This window comes from Lissotriton helveticus, chromosome 11, assembly GCF_964261635.1.
Source record: "Lissotriton helveticus chromosome 11, aLisHel1.1, whole genome shotgun sequence".
In the NCBI taxonomy this organism is placed as follows: Eukaryota; Metazoa; Chordata; class Amphibia; order Caudata; family Salamandridae; genus Lissotriton; species Lissotriton helveticus.
In genome coordinates, this window is record NC_136072.1 from 1,042,684,582 (window position 1) to 1,042,698,233 (window position 13,652).

General features: G+C 44.0%; 1 long non-coding RNA gene across 4 annotated transcripts in view; it reads left to right on the forward strand.

Annotated features, from left to right (window-relative positions):
- Positions 1-13,652, forward strand: part of LOC144792467 (uncharacterized) — a 315,998-nt gene that overhangs the window by 11,691 nt on the left and 290,655 nt on the right. For 2 of the 4 annotated variants that reach the window (XR_013602565.1, XR_013602566.1), the window contains exons 2-4: positions 3,568-3,675; positions 4,133-4,239; positions 4,679-4,961. This is a non-coding gene — a long non-coding RNA (uncharacterized LOC144792467). Of the gene's footprint in view, positions 1-3,567; positions 3,676-4,132; positions 4,240-4,678; positions 10,143-13,652 lie in introns of those variants that run through there. The other 2 variants (XR_013602567.1, XR_013602564.1) reach the window with 1 other exon arrangement.

A 13,652-nucleotide genomic window follows, 5' to 3' on the forward strand; every position in this document is an offset into this window, starting at 1 on the left:
TAGTTGAAATGGTTTAGCTGCAATGTAAGACAGGGAAAATCCTGAGCTGTGAAACCGAGGGAGGGGCAGGCAGCTAAACAAGCCTTCTTGCCAGGGTGCCTGCTTCCCTGAAAGAAATGTATTTGTATGACACTGGTCAATCTGCCAATGTAAAGACTGCTTGGAAGCCGGTGTGTAAGCTTTCAGATGACACACATTTATTCTTTGTGAGAGGTATTGGAAGGGAGCTACCAGTGTTATGGGTCTGAGGTAGGTCCACATAAAACCACCGCCATCTTTTATCATGGACACTTTTTCTTAAGTTGCCTTCCCTTTCACGCACGTTTGCGTACGTAACAATGTTGAATACGTTTCCCTGAAACTGCTTTGCTTGCAGATTTTTGCTTTGCTTAACATTATCACGATTCTTCCAATACCACGTACAGGGCCCAACACACATTGTGCAAATGTTGTTTTACGACATGACTATCTGTAGACCAAAGCAATATTGGCTTGCACAGGACTCTCATGGATACTTTTCATTATAAATAAACAAGCATTTCCGGGTTTAGGCAGAGGAGAGCTCTTTGCTGATGTTGACAAGGTCTATACATGCTAATGCTTCGGTTCAGCAGCTTGCTAACTTCTTTGCATGGGTGTCCAGCTCATGATCTCGACAGGGACTTACGTTCTTTCCAGTTAGGTAACTAGGGTTGGATCATCCAGTGCGGGGATTCTTGGCTGTACATTCACACACTCGTCCTAGATATTTAGGCTAGGGACAGCATAGTAGGAGTACTACCAATTCTCTATATTGTTTTTTATGCCTGCATATATATGTCATTTTACCACGATGGTGGAAATTTTATTCTGGTGCTTCTAATAACTTTCATTTGCTTCTGTCTATTGATCATTGTGGCACATATATTTTATACAAAAATCACGCTGGTTCAATAAATATTGAAAATGTCCCTCTTTGTATTCCTTGTATATTTCTCAGAGAGTACTAGAGCATGAGTGACTGAGCAAAAAGTGTTCTAGATCTGTTACCACACTTCCTGGGGGACCAGATTTGTCATGCTCAGTGGTTGCCAGAACCATTTGCTGCCCAACTTGGCTTATGGGGGCTTATTATGGAACTGCGAGCTAGCTGTTATATAGGACAACATATCTTGAGGGGGTGCATATAATCAGTCTGGCACCATCCCAACGTTTATGCTGTCCACAAACATGCAGTTCATACCGCAGGGTAAAAACTACACAACACCAGCTAAGCTTTGTATTGTGTGTGCCCTAAAAATACAGGCATAAAAAAATTGCACTACATACAGTGTGAGTATTACTAAAATCTATATTTTGGAAGCACTTTATCCTAAACCTTTTTGTCCATTTTTTAACAGCCTATGATATCCTGTGTACACTGCCAGTTTAAAATAACTACTAACATACATGTTCACAGTGCTTTCTGTCACAGATTAGGACCTTGTAGTACTAAACATACATCAGTCACTATTTCCACTACATCAACTAAGATTCAATTCTGTGGCTCTCTGGTAACTAACACAGACCTCTTCAATGATTAACTAATCAAGGTTTCATAATGTACGGTAGTGCGTTTCCCGCTGATTTACTTAACTTGCACTTAATTTTCATTTAAGCTGCATGTTATTTTATAAGTAGTTTCTTGAAGGTGAAAGACTGAAAAAAGTTACATGATATTTAGTTTTTTGAGCCATACCTTTGACCATGCCCCCATGCTCAGTCACCCCATCCCATTGCGTGCATCACAGTTCCCATACCCTTTTCAATGCACTTCGACTATTGAAGCAAAATAACAGCCCTTAGAACTTCACTAGTCTTTTTTTCTTCATAGTCAACATCTTGTTTCAAGCATTCAAAACAGAGCGAAATACAGGATCAATATTCTATCTTCTCTAAATGACTGACCGTAAAGCCCTGACCACAGACCACTTTAAGTACTCTGTCCGAACACATTTTCTTGTAGGGAGAAGTAGCACTTAACCAATTTCTCCCAGCTACCATACATGCTTAAAAACACAAATAACAAATAATGCAGACCGGACCGGAAGGAGAAATCTCCAATTTGCCTCCAGTTCTAAAGTTAAACAGAATGGTGAATTATGTACTTCAGGAATTACCCTCTTCATAGTCTATGGACATGAATTAAAACGCTTCTAACAGAGTATTTCCCTCATGGCATTGATGATTTGATTTGGACCATACTCTAGTCCACATCAGGATTTCTCCCTTCTTGCAGGTGATCTTTAAAGACACCTCTAGACAAGCTCTAGTCTCTTTTTAAGATGGACTATAACAGCATCTTTTAAAAATGCTCTGGTCTCATTCCTTTCCATATCACCTTCCCTTCTATCTTCTTTAGTGGTACTTGTTTTGTCATTCATCTAGGTTCCTTCATGCAATATGGTGATATGTCAGAATATCAACAACAAACATTTTGACCATATTCACAAAGCTAAGTTTGCATACATAGATCTCCTAACATGTACATTTATACCTAGTGTAAATTTCCTCATGGTTGGAATTCACCATTTCCATGTGTAGATCTAGATCTAGATTTAGTTACGTAGTTTTATATAAAACACCCTAGAACAGAGGGTGTCAGTGCACTTTACAGAAGCCCCAAATTACAAACATAAAAATAGTAGAAAATGTCAGAGATAAAAACTACTATTGGCAGACGAAATAGTCCTCTATGGGACATCACAGCAGGATGCTCTAAAATGGACACAATGTTATTTTCAGCTCAGTTCATAGGGTATTTTTGGAGCAAAAGGATTTTAAGTTCCCCTCTGAAAGTCTTGAATGAATGCGTGAATAGGGGAATAGTCTGCACCTGAAGTAAGTCACACACACCTGATGCACATTCATACAGCACACAGAGACGTATATCCCAAGCCCTAGGATCTGCCCTCTTATAGTTGGACCGCCTCATTATCAGGACCCCAGACACCATGTTGCAGCCAACCCCACTCCAGAGGACGAAGAACTTCACAAGGGAGGAGGCAGGCCTTATAATTTGTTTGTGGTAAATCACTACAGGCAACTATATCGTCTTTCGCCACACAACCTCCGTGGAGAAGGGAAGGCAGCCTTGTGGCAGGAAGTTACTAACTTAGTGGAGGGTTGGAGACGCACAGAGGGATACATTAAGAAGAAATCGTAGGAGAGATTAAGCAGGTAAAGGACTCAGTCGTTCTCAAGGATTTAGGTGGCAAACGATGCAGACTTGGACCCCAGCCCCATCTCACCCTCCTTGTGGAGTATGTCCTCTCCATCATGCAATCTGGCCTCCTTTGTAGACTGCCTCTTCCCAAAAAAAAACAAATCAGGCCAGGTACAAAATCTACACACCCCAACCCCAACTAGGTCTTATTTATTTGTTATAGCCCGACCATGTTCTTTGTTTTAAAAATAAATCTTATTTGTAATCAGAAGGTAATCTCTTGTTGTTTTTAAGCTTTGATACATTAACAACATTGTCACTTAGTTTATTAAGTGATGGAACAAATAAATATGTTTTTATACTATGTTTATTCTACTTTTAAGGTCCTGTGTTGTCTTCCTATCCACCACCTTTCATCTCATCCACTTATGCTCGTAGTGCTGCACCAACACGTGCAGTGGGACCAGAGACCAGACAAATAGTAGATACTGGTAGGTCTTATCTGCTCTTTTGTATTTAGTTCAACCATATCTTGCTATATATGTGTATTATGATATGTGTTATCATAATAATGTAGCATAATGCGGACAATAAGTTCATGTTTTAAAAACAGGTCCAATGGGCTACCTGAGGAATCTTGCCAGCATATACGTTCGGATTGTTTCTAACTTAATGTGCAAGGATATGGTTATGTATCCGATCACAAATCTATATTTCCACCCATGACCTTGTTGTACCCCAACACAGAATATGTTATATTTTGTCACTCTATCTAACCCTTTGAAATATCTTTGTAGTGACAGCACAAAAAAGTAAACTCTATACTAGTTGATAACATACTGAAAATGGGAATTTGTTGTGAATGGTTTGTGTAATCAACATGTCACCACACCTTCATAATGCTGGTGTTTGGATAAGTCATTACTCTGTGTATGCCTCTCTTGTCAGCTACAGTGAGACAGCTGCCCCTGGTGTCCAAACTATGACCGACACCACCGATGACATCAGGAGAATCCTGACAGCAGCAATTCGTCCCTCGACTTTTCGTGTGTCAGGTAGGTTTTTTACCAGTTTTCTTACACTACTGTATGTTTTCATTCCCCCTTTCTTAGCATCAGTTCACATTTCTTAACAATGTATGTTGCTAGACCTTTTAATACTTGTAAATGGAATATGGTACATGTCTTTTACTTTTATCTACACTAACATACGTCTATCTATATTGACATCCCTTGCGTCAACTATCACTGGTCTTCTTTGTTCCACACTCGCCCAAAAAGCAAGCATCTTTAGCAGTAGCAGGTGAAGTGCCATTGTACATAAGTATTATTTCCGCATATAGATCTACCATTACTTTTATATGTTTCATTACGCTGTTATGTGACAAATTACAGTGTGTTTTCTTTTTGAAATGCATTGTGAAACACATCTGGTGAAATATTTAGCCCAAAAGTTATTATTTGCTTTATGTCATCTTTCATCTTCTGCCTGTAGGACTTGGGGACACTGAGTCTGGCAATGATACTGCACCATCCCCAGTGGAGGATGGTGGGTAATGCCACGGGAACATCTTATATTCCTCCAATCATCTATCTCTGTTGCTGCCACTACAGAAGAAGAGAAGGAGAACATTCTTGGTTTCACCCTACCATCATCAAAGACCACCTCATGGCCATCAGTGATGTTCCTCAAAGGTCTCTCCCGAGGATTGCTAGTTCCCAGCCACCAGTTGAACAGTCACGGATTGGTTACTCTCTACATAGCCTTTAACTTACAGGTACCTCATTTAACTCACTTTCATACTTCCATGCAAGTGCAACTCCGGTCTTCTGTGAATCATCAGAGGGAGAGGACAGTGCTGTTAAGGTGCAGCTCACCCCCATTCATGAATTTCACCCACAACCGCCCTGATGTCAACCCTCTCCATGATAGATAACTTGCTGGCCATATCAGACGCCCATGGGTGTGTTGGAGAGAAGGAGGTATGGTGGCATGGTGAAAATCCTGTCCTCTGCAAGGATGTTTTTCAGACAACAGTTGTCTATATGGGGGATATTCATGATGTGTGTGAGATTGCAGATTACCTTAAAGGACCCCCTAGATCTTTGACAGGCTGTTTATTGAGAAATGAGATGGCAAAGTTGCACCAGGAACATCTTTGTTTTTTGAAGAAGAGTGCGTGCCAAAATGCCTTGATCAGACATATACATTCAAGTGCCAATGTCAATTTGTACGGCCAAAGCATGCACAGGACTCAATGGAAGCACCTCAACAACCTGTCAGAGCCACATTACCCACAAACGCTGATGAGGACCCAACTGCACAACTCATAAATCCACCCCTCCAAACAACAGCTCCACCTCCACTAACACAACCATAAACTTCAATGCAACCAGTTTTTCATAATTGTAGATGTGCACGCCCCCCTCTGGAAGTTTACACCATTTTAGGAATCTACCCATCCAAGATATCTTTTAACACATTAAAAAGTCCTAAACTAAAGCCAATGTATAAAACAACATCAACTTTCCAAATAGTAAAGACTGTCACTCCCCCAACCCAGTTGTAGTGTCGGAGTAGCTGAAATTACAATATCATAAATCTCCTACTCAGAAGTAGATATGTGGACAGCTGGGGCAGGATGACACACCCCTTCAGAATTTAGATACAAAGGCGTAGTGGGGGAAACTACTTGGGCGGACAAACCAGGAGACTTGATTATAGCAGGTGGGGAGGAGTTTGGGGGCAGATGAGACGTAATCCCAGTAATCAGTGAGATTGCAAAGAAACATAGTGCCCAATTTCATTGTTGGCGGGTGAAGTCATCTATGTTGGCCTTGCGAAGGACCTAATGACCACCAGATTGAGACTCACCACCCACCTATTTTTAGAAATGATTGCCAAGCCTGTGCTCATTTCTAAAGCATTAGCAGGAGCCGCCGTCACAGAGGTTCATATTAATGCTGTTTACAGTTTGGTGAAAGGCTCAGTAAACATGATAGACCCCCGCACCTAAACTGTTTTCTTTTTCTTTTAAAAAAAAAATCCCACTTCTGGATTTTTTTTGTGAAAATTAAAAATAAAAAGATCCCCTTGCCATTGCAATAATGTCCCATAGCAAGGGGAGCATTTAGCAGTTTTCACTTCCCCTTAATGCCAGGGAACACTGACCTGTAATTCTGCCCATTTAAATTAGATGGTCGGAATTAGAGGTCTGCCTTCGATAGCCCTTACACTGCAGGGCACCGTAGGGGTTTAATCACAGCGCCGATGGTGTAGTCTCTGCTGTGATTAAACCTAAGGCTATCCCACATCTAAATTTGGTGGGTGGACCATTATCTTGGAGGAATATATATTCTGTTGCGACAGAGTTTCTATACTACAAGAGCTAAATAAGGCACATAGTTTTATATGATGTTTAGATAAAGTCTCTCGGATAGTCTTCATTTCCACAGTTGTCTCCTTCACATCCTGAGAGATTGGCATTGACCATCAACAGGGCCACTCATGGCCTCCTTGAAATCAGTCGTTATTACATATTAAGCAGGTTGGGTGGGTTGAATAAATTATGGTTCAGGGTTGTCTGGGGTCAGTGCCTCCCTCTTCTGCTGGTGTTCCTGGTAGGCACTTAGTGGAGGAGGAGGCAATTGAAGATGGGGTGTAGCATGAGCCGCATTGTTATGCGGATTTCTAGAGTAATGCAGACGATGCTAGCACACCCAGATGACTGTGGGATCTGCTCCTGCAACAACAATGTTTTTTTTCTTCCTAGTGGCCAGTGGGAGCTACATTGTACACCTTTTCCTGACATGTGGTGTCTATTTCCTTTGCCCCTCTCAGTGGCTTTACAGCCTCCTCCTAGACTCTTTTGGTTGCAGAGCGAGTGCCTTCTCCTTGCTGATGAAAGCTTCTTCCTCCTCATTGGTTGTCCATCTTTTCCTCGGGTCCTGCTCTTTGAATGTTTGGCCAACTCTGTCTTCTGAAAAGGAATGTAGAAAAAAGAAAGCAAATGCATATATCTGTACATACACCACTTATAATAGAAACCATTAACTTTCGATAGGACACAAACTGACTTTGTTAAGTATTCAGCCTTTGCCATTTTATTGTATTACAAAAACTATAATTTATTTTTACAGTTGTTTGCTGTTGTCCAATAGCTAAAAAATCTTCAGCCATGAATAATAAGAAAACACAATATAAGGCCTTCAATGCAAAATGTCTGTCTAAAAATTGAGGCACTGGGGTATGACTGGACTATGGCAGTACTCCAACCTATAGCAGCAAAATAAATAAAAAAATGTAAATGACAGAAGGTTGACATTTTGCTCACTTAATATATATCAAACATAGAGAATACTTTTAGGTTTAACTCTGTTTTTATTTAGTAATGGCAGCAATTGTAACATTCAACATATTACAGTTTCACATTACTCTGTAACTAGATCAGTTTTTACAGGCATCTGCCATCTGCGTCATGTATGTTTGTATTGTACATAGCATATATAAAGCAATCAATATCTTAAAAGAGAAGTACAGCAAAACCTGACTTCAAACCATACCCGTAACCCCTCCCGATCCCCCCCCCCCCACTGGTACTCTTCTTTCTGCATCAATTATAAATTTAGCTATTATGGTTTCTACCTAATCAGGATTCACTGGGTCTCAGAGAGTTCTCCAGTATTTGTTATCCTAAGAAGGCGGAGATATTTCGGGCAAGTGATTTCGTGGAATTCCGTTGACTGCAAATTGCTGAGCGGTTTCCACACATCTTTGAATGCTTCTTCGTAGTTTGTGAGGGAGGAATGTATTCGCTCCATCCCCATAACATACCATAATCTGTGGAGCCAGCCAAGGAATGTAGGTATATTTTGTGTTCCCCAATGTGTCAGAATATTCTGGAGCGTAGCCCTCAAGGCCAATCCCATCTGTTTCCCCTTTCGTGATTTCAATGGGAACATTAAGGCGTTAAGCAATCCCAATACTATATATAGTGGAAGTCGTGGGATCTGTGTCTCAAACCTTAAGTCTATCTCGTCCCGTATCTTAAGCAAATAGAGTGCTAAAAGAGGGCAATACCACAGTAAATTTATTAAGGTGCCTTCCTCCCCACATCCGCGCCAACAGGTGGGGCTTCGAACTGTGTTCCCTTTATTAAGGCGTACAGGGGTGAGGTTCCAATATGTAGCTATCTTAATAGCTATTTCCTTACTAGCTGTGTTTCTTGCTGTATGTTTAGCCATATAGTATATATCTTCACATTCCTTTTTCGACACCTCCCGCCCTAGTTCCTTTGCCCAGCGTTTCTGGATAGCGTTGGTTTGTGTGGGGTCCTTTTGGCGTAGCATGTCGTATAAATCCGAGACTAATTTCTTGTTGTCCCTTTTAGTGATCAGCCATTTTTCATAGCCCGTTCATTTCCGAGTAACTTGTGGCTGAACTTCAGGCTGAAGTAACCAGTGCCTTATCTGCGTGTAGCGCAAACACTCTGTTGCGGGTAGTGCATAGTCTAGTCGCAGCTGTGTGAATGGTATGATCCCTTCCAGATCGAATAATGGTCCCGCTGCTTTGCAAGGTGTCTTGTGTCATTCTGCAAATGCCTTACTATTTAATCCCGGGGTAAACTCCCTTTTGTCTAGAATTGGTGTCATTGGAGAAGGGAATGTTGCAAGGTTTGTTTTAGTGGCTACTCTGTCCCAGGCCTCCAGAACTGACTTCGTTACGGGTGACCTCCAGAGACTCCGCGGCCTATCTGCCCTCTTTAAAAAGGGAACCTTCCATAGGGCCTGCCCCTCTAGTGCTCTATCTTGGAATAACCATCGCTTTTCGGATTCTTCTCTGCTCCAATCCACTAGGTATCTCAGTTGGGCTGCCCGAAAATAGTCTAAAAGATTCAGAATCCCCAGGCCCCCCTTTCTCTGGTTTCATGTATCCCAATTCTCCACGCATGTGGGGGTGCGCCCTGCCCAGACAAAATGGAGTATATCCGTCTGTAGTTTAGCGAGAGTTTTCTAGGCGGCGAGACCGGTAGTGTTTGAAATAAATATAGTGCTTTGGGTAGGATTGTCATCTTGATTGCCGCTACGCGGCCCAATAAGGACAAGTGGTGGTGTCTCTAACTATTCAAATCTTTCCCGATCTGCAGTAAGAGTTTCATGTAATTAAGCTTGACCGTCTGTGTTACCGTCGGCGCTAGGTCAAGTCCCACATATAGGATAGATTCCGCTACTTGGATCTCGGGGGCATCATGTCCCCTTGTCTCTGGGTCTGGTAATGTCCCGGCTAAAGGGAGGATCTGAGATTTCCTGACTTATACTTAAATCCAGAGACCCGTCCAAAAGACTCCAATTCCTGCAAAAAAGACAGAGGAAAGCTAAAATATCATCGGCATAGAGACTTATTACATGTTCCTGTATCCCAAATGGGATACTTTCGATTTCTGGATTGTCTCTTACTTTTTGGGCTAGCGGTTCTATGGGGGGGGGGGGGTGATAATGGGCACCCCTGTCTGGTGCCCCGTTAACACTGATTGTGGCCGTAGGGGAGTTATAACATCCAGCAACCCAGGAACGGAAACAACTTCTTCTGCCAAAGTAGAGTTTGTTCTACGTATTCCCAGTCGACCCGGTTGAACGCCTTCTCGGCGTCCACCTTTAAAAGTAGAGCATCCATGAACTTAGTGTTGTCCCTACTTTGCAGAGTCTGGACAAATCCGTCTTGGTCCGGTTCAATAATACCAGGCATTAATGGGCCTAGTCTCGCTGCTAATATGCTCCTGAACAGCTTAAAGTCCACATTAAGGAGGGACACTGGGCGGTACGAACCACATAATGTTTTGTCTTTCCCGGGTTTGGGTAGCACCACAATGGATGCCGACAACATCCCAGGAGGGATCGATCCCAGTCCTTTGAATGAATTAAAGAGCGGTGTCAGTACTGGTGCTAAGGTGTGGCAAAAGGTTCTGTAAAAACCTGCAGAGAAACCATCCGGCCCAGGCAAATCGCCTGGGCCGGATGGTTTCTCTGCAGGTTTTTACAAACTGTTTAAGCCGCAAGATCGCCCGATCACTTCCTCCAGTTTTATGGGGGAGTCCAGCAGATCTGCCCGATCTTTAGATATCATGGTTGTATGCGCTCCTTCCAAAATACGACGTCATAAGCTGCTCCGACCTAACTTCCCCTTTATATAAGGCCGCATAGAAGTTCCTGAATGCCTGAGCTATATCTTCTTCCTCTACTAGCTCTTCCCCCTTGCTGTTCTTGATAGCTTGGATCTTAGATTGTTGGTTCCTGGCCCTGAGTTTACTTACCAACATTCGCCCTGTCTTGTCCATCCTATGTAGTAGGATAACTTTAAGCTCAATGCCGCATACTCTGCTCTGTCCAGATCCAGCCCTGCCAATTGTGACCTTGCTGCTGTCAGCTGTTTCAGCTGTTTCCATACTCTTGGCGCTCCCTTCCGCCTGTGAACGCTTTCTAGTTCTGTAACCTATGACCCTAATTATTCCCTCTTATCTTTACATTCCCTATTCTGTGCTGCCGCAATAGCTATTAGCCCCTCACCACCGCTTTCAGTGCATCCCACAACGAGGCCACCGAGATGTCTGGGGTATCATTCACATCGAGGTAGTCTTTAATACACTTGGTGATCTGCTTTGTCACTGTATCTTTGTGTAACATGCTTTACCTTAACCTCCAGCACCCTGGCAGCTTGTGCTGCGGTGGTAGCCGCACGGAGATCACCACAGCATCGAGGTCTGATAGCGTTGCCGGTATGATGTTGGTGTCCTCCACAAGCTTATTAAATTCCGTCATGCCTATTATGTGGTCTAGTCGAGCATATGTGCAGTAGGCATGGGAGTAGAATGAATATTGTGAGGTTTGGGGGGGTTTTTCCCGCCAACAAGCCACCAACCCCATGGTCTGGAACCAACTGACTCCCTCTTCTGACATTCCTCCAGCTTGTGTGTATCGGCTCCCTGATCTATGTTTGATTGCATCCATTACTATATTTAACCTCTTCCATGCTTATGAAGGCTCCCGGCCGTCATGAGTCACGGTGGGCGAGACCGACCTGCGCAATTCACGTGGCGGGACACCCTACTAGGCCCTGACCCGCAACCACCGCCACATATGCGGTCCTGTGACGAAACCCCCCCTATCCCTTCCTTACTGACCCTACCCCCCAGATTTTCCCTGCCAGGATATAGGCATAGGGAATAGCTTGTTAGCTGGTCGTGTTCCCTAACCAGACCCGTTTCTTCACGCAAAAGAAGATGTTAGATGCAACATGTCGCTAACAGGAAGCGATGCCTTATTGCTCTCGAGTCACACACACCCTACGGAGCCACGGTGACACTTACACCTTGAGAGAGATTCGGCCTTGCACACACCCTTGCCCATGTTAGCAATAGACCCGCTGCGCTGCCTATCAGATATCACTGCGTCTCTTACGGCCTCCCGTCACAGATGCTAGGAGGCCACGCAGACACCACACTACCAGACACTTGAAACCTGACTGAAACGGCTGCAGACTGACTCTGCCACACATAACCACATACCACTATGCCTCAGTGAGCTATACTATTGTACACCTTGTCGTTTTATAGACAGCACTGCGGTCACGGATCTGGTACATCATCCGTTGCAGATCCCCCCCCACTATTGATTACCTGCGACTCACTGTTAAGCATCAGGCGAGGATTTGGGGGATTACTAACATGACACTAATACTGAGTGATCGCTGCAAAGCAAATCTCTACAACGTAAGACAAAACACACTAGATCTAATACTAAAATACCTGCACATCGGATGGCTGCATATATATCCACTTGAGACTCGCCGCCGGACCCCCGGGTTGTCGGCTAAATGGCTGTGTCACCTAGTCATTGGTTAATCTGATTGTTTTCTGCCCGGCTGGCCCATGCGAGCCGCTGAATGTACCATGTAAGATATTTACCATCTATTGAATAAAGGTCTTCAAAAATAAAAAAATAAAAAAAATAAAAAATGAGTCACGGTGGGCGTGTGCTGATGACGGCCGGGAGCCGTCATGACCACGCCTGCGATTGGAATGCTCAGCACTGCGGCGGAATTTGCGCCGCAGCGATGAGGTTAAGTCTCCACCCACCACTGTCAAGCGTTCTTGTCTGTTCATGACCTCTGAAAAAGCTGTCTGTAAAAAGCATTCCTGTCCCGAGTTAGGTACGTACACCAAACCAACCACCCATATATGCCCACCAATCTGTAACGTGTATGCAAGAAGCTGCCTTTTTATCCAAAGAGGAAGAGAAAAACTGGTGGGGAAAGGCGCGCGACCTCTGCCGATGCCAATCTTTTGAGAGCAGGTGGGTCTCCTGTAAAAGGCACACCTCCGTGCCAGAATTTTCCAGGCAGGAGAGCATGGCCTTTCTCATTACGGGGTTATTGAGGCCTTTCACGTTGAGTGTGAGGACCGTCAGTGTGTCGTGTGGCGTAATTTAAGAGTGGGTATTTCGCTGTCTAGCCCTATTTCCGAGCATCCTTGTCTCCTCTCTTCCTCTCTTGCCCTGATGTGTTTGCGCTCCCAGTAAATACAGTGTGCCCCTATGATCCTTTCTGCATAAGTGCCAGTTCCCCCCCCCCCCTCCCGAACCCTTAACAAAACCTCATATTGTCCAGGACCCGTAGGTCGAGTTTGCATGTCCCTGGTAATCCAAAGTGTCGGGTTTATGATGCAGCCTAAGAGGAAAGAAAACCTCCTTAAGGCCTCCTTGCGGAAAATCCTGGGGCCTGTACAGCCCTCTAATCCCACTTATCTGTCCCATCAGGTTTCTTCATGGGGAGTCTTCTCCCTGGACAACAAGTCCAGAACTGCTTGTCTATCCTGCGCTATCATGGTGGGATACGGTTTGGCTCTTCTTTCAGGCCTGCGACCAGTGCTCTTTCTCACCTCTTCCTCCTGGCGTGGGTATTCAATATCTAGTATCTGGCATGTTTCTTGCAAGGTTCGGAGTTGGTGCAGTTTGCTCTGGAGCTTGAAGATCAACCTGAAAGGATGCCCCCATGAATATGCAATTCCTTGTGACCGTAGATATGTTGTCGCCGGCTGGAATTCCCTTCTTTTTCGTAAGGTGACCGCCGCCAGGTCTTGGCGCAGAGCAACTGGGTATTCCCAGTATTTGAGTGGGTGTTTGTCTCTGGCTTTCCGTAGGATCAGTTCTTTCAGCTGGAAGTACGGGAGGAAAGCCAGGATATCAGGAGATGGTGCTGACGCTCACTTCTGTACTCCCACCTTGTGTACCCATCAATCTTAATTTCAAAGTCCGGTGTGGCATCAAGTATATTGCGAAAGAGCCCCTGCAGGTATTGGGCAATATTTGCACCTTCTTCTTTGAGAGGGACCCCCTTAATTCGGATGTTATTACAGCGCAATCTGTTTTCCAGGTCTCTGGCGTGTGCCTGGAGGTCCACTAGTTGTTCCTGCAGC